Below are 5,031 nucleotides of genomic sequence, written 5' to 3' on the forward strand. Positions count from 1 at the left end.
GACAAGCTTTCAGAATGGGACAAGCTTTCAGAATGGGAGAAGATTTTTGAAGATTGTGATTCCAACAAAGGTCTGATAACTAGAATCTACAGAGAGCTCAAATCAATCAATAAGAAAAGAACAAATAACCTCATTTCTTTGTGGGCAAGAGACTTGAATAGAAACTTCTCTGAAGATGACAAGCAAATGGCCAGCAAACACAAAACAATGCTCATCACCTTTAATCTTCAGAGAAATGCAAATCAGAACCACAGTGTTAATCTAGCAATTGCTTTCTGACATAACAGGTTAAATCAAAATTTGTTAAATACTAGTAAGTATGTATACTTACCTGGCAAGGTGTTACCATGATCACGAAGGTGGTTTTCCCAGGGCGAGGCTTATGTATTGCGCTCTGGATGTGATGACCCCTGCAATTTCCCCAAATGTGGGGAACTTGCCTGCATAATTTGTGGTAGTGTGGGGACTGCGTTCATGCTTTACCCTGAAAAAAAAATACTAGTAAGTATATCAAGTTTGTATTAATTAAGGGAAATAAAATATGTATGGATAAGATATCTTGTGTTACAAATAAATTTATGATCTGTTGTTGGTGTGAGATTTATTAATATCTTGTTTCATATCTGTGGTTGAGCAGGACTACAATATGTTTCAGGAATATAAATAAGTTGCTCTAAATATGAATGTATAAATAAAGTTTTAAAAAGTAGAATAAAACTTGTATACTGCCAATTTTAATTCTATTGATTTGTCCGTTTATTTCTATTATATAGGCTTTAGAAAAAAATCAAAATGATCTTAATAGCATAAGTTCTAAAGAGAAAGAAAAGAATAAACATAAATAACATATATCCAGCTGAAATGATGGAAAACATGAACAGATTGTCCAATGAACTAATGAATATCTGTTTTGTAACAAATGCATTAAATGTATATATAGTTCTCTATTTTTTTGTTGTGGAATTGGAGACCATTCTCCCAAGTAAGTTATCTCAGAAATGGAAAAGCAATACCACATGCACTCAAGACAAAATTGGAACTAGTTGATCAACACATACATGTGCGAAGCAAAACTCAACAGAGTTCAAGCAAGTGAGAGGGGGATGCAGGAAAGGAAAAATTCAGATGTAAATGGAACATCGCACACTCTCTGGGTAAAGAGTACACTTAGCACTTTTACTTAAAATATACAAAGGTAAACTATGTAACCAAAATGTGCATATGCCTGTAATATACTGAAAATTTTAAAAGTACATGAAAATCTGTTATATTTTTGTTTCTTTCATATAATTATCTATTATAAATATATACTATATGAATATATGTATATATATATACACAATTTACATCACTCATTCCATAATTATTGCTATATCTGCTTACCATATAAAATGTAAATGTTCTTCATTTCAAATCTTTTACCTTTGTCTAATAATTTTCCTTAAATTTCACTACTGCTTTTAATGGCAATTGATACCTATATAAGAAAATAACCAAATATATCTTCTAACTAAAAGTGAAATATTTTGATGTATTATCAAGGAGCATATAAGTAGAAGATTCTTCGCATTTTCAAATGGGATAAGCAAAGAAAAATCACACACATATATTTTAGATGTTAACAATTATATTGGAAAATAATTAAAAAATTAAGCAACATCTTTAATGTATAAACTCATATAGCTAGATATAAACATTACATGAAAAAGAACATTAACTTGTTTAACAATTATCTGAACATGCCAGTCTTCCAATTTTTATCCTTTTTTTTAAAGACAGGATAATTAACATGGTAATGCATCAGTGTCATTTACAAAATTAATGCATTTCTCAAGTTTCTAACACATTACCCATCATTATTATTTGTAAAAGATTTACTAGATTCTTTTTATTACTAATTTTGCATCCCTAGTCATTTACAGTTAAATATTCATAATCATTTTACATAATTAATAATTATGAATCATTAAACAATTCCATGTAAAATACCACTAAAATTTAATATGTTAACAATTTTGGATAGCATATTTTAAGAAGAGAGTGACAATTTAGAAGTAATATCATCCTAAGAAGAATGGGGGAATCCAAAGAAAATCTGATATTTCAGGACATTAAAAACTACCATAATTAATTTCTCACTCTCTTGACTAAATAGTTCATTTACTACATGGATTTACAGATGATTGACACCTTTATTGATTAATTTGTTGTTTGTCAACACACATACCTCTGTAAGCATTTGTTTTGGTTAGTCTAAATTACTAACTGAAAAACAGCTGTAGGATAGAAAGTTTAAACCAAAATCAATATTGAGTTGTTTGTCACTGATAAATATCACCTTGCTGACCCCCTCTACTCTGAATGAGGTTTTCTTTCTTTTTTTGTCCCCTTGCTTGACAAGTACAGCATAGTGGTTATGGATACTCACTGTCAAATACTCTTTGGCTGCTAAAGGTCAATAGAAAAATGAGGATAGTCAAAGAGACGCCACTAGCTCATGTGCCAAACTAACAAGAATCCAGATTTAGGTTATGTTTATGTGGCTTTTATCTAATAAGGAAGGCCAAGCAGAATGATAAATGCTTTTCAATGTTCTGTGCAGAAATGGGTTTACAAACAAGCACCTGCCATAAATCATAACAACAGTTTGTCAAAAGTAACTAGAGGCTAGATGCATCTTTATAATTACTCGAGACATTTTGTGTCCTGCTTTCATATCTTCCACTCTGTTCTTAGAGCAAATATTTTTTGCTGCTTTAGGCCTAAATTATTTTCTCTCCACTTAAAATGTGAGTTGATGGCCAGAATGCTTTCAGGATAACTCCTTGACCCTTGCACTAGTGTTCCTACAAATATCACGGTGTAATGGGTAGATGCCCAATAATAAAACACCACAGATGAATCTACCACCTTCACTCCAATTTTTCAGCTTTTTCTTCTTCACCACATATCAGTTTTTCCAGTAACATAGCATTTGGTCTTTCCTCATGTGTGTAGTAAGGTAGTGACTTTTAGCTTGAAAAGAGAGCGCTTCAAAGAAGGTAATATCTTTTTCAAAATAATGGTGAACATGTTTTATCAGGAAGTTTTAACTATGTTATGCAATTAATGGAAGAACAGAGCAAATGAATGCTTAGTAATAGATTGGCACTGGAAGGGCAAAATGGTTTTTGAAATACATATATATTATATATATATATATAATTCTGAAAAGTATTATATCAAATCATAGTTCGTTCTCACCCTGAAGTCTTATTAACCATGGAGAAATGCTCAATTCATAAAAAAAAAAAAATTACTGCAGAAAGAATAAAAGGTTAAAGAGGACAACAGCTTGAACATAAAAGCAGATTGAATTTGACTTTCTTTTAAATTGTATTTGTGTTTCTTCCTGTGGCTACAATACTTAATTGATACACAATTGCTCTAATAGTGTTCCTTCATATTGGTTTACAAAAGAGCTTTGCTGTAATCATAGAATAGAAAGCATGGAGCTACACAATAAATGTCTCTGCATTTGGGTCAACCCATTTAATTTCCCTTTCAAATCCAATTGTTCACCTGCTGTGCTTATTAAATACAGGCATACTGTCTGTATTTGAATGCACTGTCTGTGTCATTTTGGCTCTGTCTACCTACTGTCTTTGCCATTTCTAATGAGAGCTGCCTCTGTCAGAGCATAGCCTCAGAATTTAAATTAAGTATACTTTTCCACACACATTTTTTTCAGTTATTTAAATTACCATATAACTAATTTATAATCATGATATCGCTGCTGGCTAATCAACCTATTATTTTCGTAATAGCTTGAGGAACAACGTACACTGCCAAAGGGAACATTTTAAATTAGTCAAGTTAGTAAGTTATGTGAATTGCTTAGTAAATTATGAATAATTAGGTGTGCTTTTAGATTTCAATACAACTAATTTTGGGATACTCAGATTTGCATGAATAGATTAATGACATTAATTAACATATATAAAAATAGAACTAGCTATCTTTGTCTATATCAATATTTTTACAATGACTTATGTGACTGGCCTTTATTCAATTATTTAATAACAAAATTCTAGTATTTTCATACATAAATGAAAATGGCCAGATATGCTTGTTATGGAAAAGTGAAGAATTGACCATGCAGAATTTTAATAGCGTGTGCTATTATGTAAGTGAAAAAAACATATCTTTACATCACCTAGATATTTCAGATTCATACATGTGCCAAATAATGTATGTAAACACTAGAAATCCCATTAACATAGAAAAATAAACAGTAGTAGGAACAAATTACTAAATTAATGAATTATAGAATCTTTCAATTTGAAAATTCTAAAGAGTGATATCTTAAACAGGAAAACAATGGAAGTCAGGACTTTTTAATTTGACTCATTAAAATATATTATTTAAAAATGTAGAAATCAAACTTAATTCTTTTAAACAACATATTTACATAATAATTTGGCTTTTTACAGAAGTTCTTTTATGACAACTATTATTCAATAACTAATGTAAATAACACAGATTTATAGTAAATATATGATATTTACATGACATAATATCAAAATATTAACGCAACTGTCTTTGCAGTATGCATTACATAATATTAAACAATGTACTGTACACTCTCTCACACACACATATACATACATATAGCAGAGGGTGCCAGAAAAATTTTAACACATTTTAAAAAAGGAAAATCAGAATTAAAATCGTAATACTTGAGTCATGTTTGATTTCTGCTATTACAAAGAAATACAAAATACAATTATTTCAATTTTAATATATGATTTTAATAATAAAACCATATAAGTTAGATGTGAAACTCAGTGGATGGTTTCAATAACATATTAGTCACAGTTTATAGGAAAACTGGTAATCTACATAATGATAGAAGATGATGCCCAGAGAGAAAAAGTGTGGATAATATAGACAGAACAAAGAAGTCTTTTGCAATATGATGAAACATTAAAATATATTTATTTAGTTTTCTGGAAGAAAGGGGAAAAGGGAAGATAATATTTAGAAAATATG

General features: G+C 29.9%; 1 non-coding gene across 1 annotated transcript; it reads left to right on the plus strand.

Moving 5' to 3' along the window:
• Positions 1–323: 323 nt before the first annotated feature.
• LOC111727341 lies at positions 324–487 on the plus strand. The gene has a single exon (XR_002774919.1). It is a non-coding gene; the product is annotated as a U1 spliceosomal RNA (small nuclear RNA).
• The last annotated feature ends 4,544 nt before the right edge of the window (positions 488–5,031 follow it).

The sequence above is a fragment of the Otolemur garnettii genome, unplaced genomic scaffold (genome assembly GCF_000181295.1).
Source record: "Otolemur garnettii isolate 467f Iridium unplaced genomic scaffold, OtoGar3 scaffold00100, whole genome shotgun sequence".
Taxonomy (NCBI): domain Eukaryota; kingdom Metazoa; phylum Chordata; class Mammalia; order Primates; family Galagidae; genus Otolemur; species Otolemur garnettii.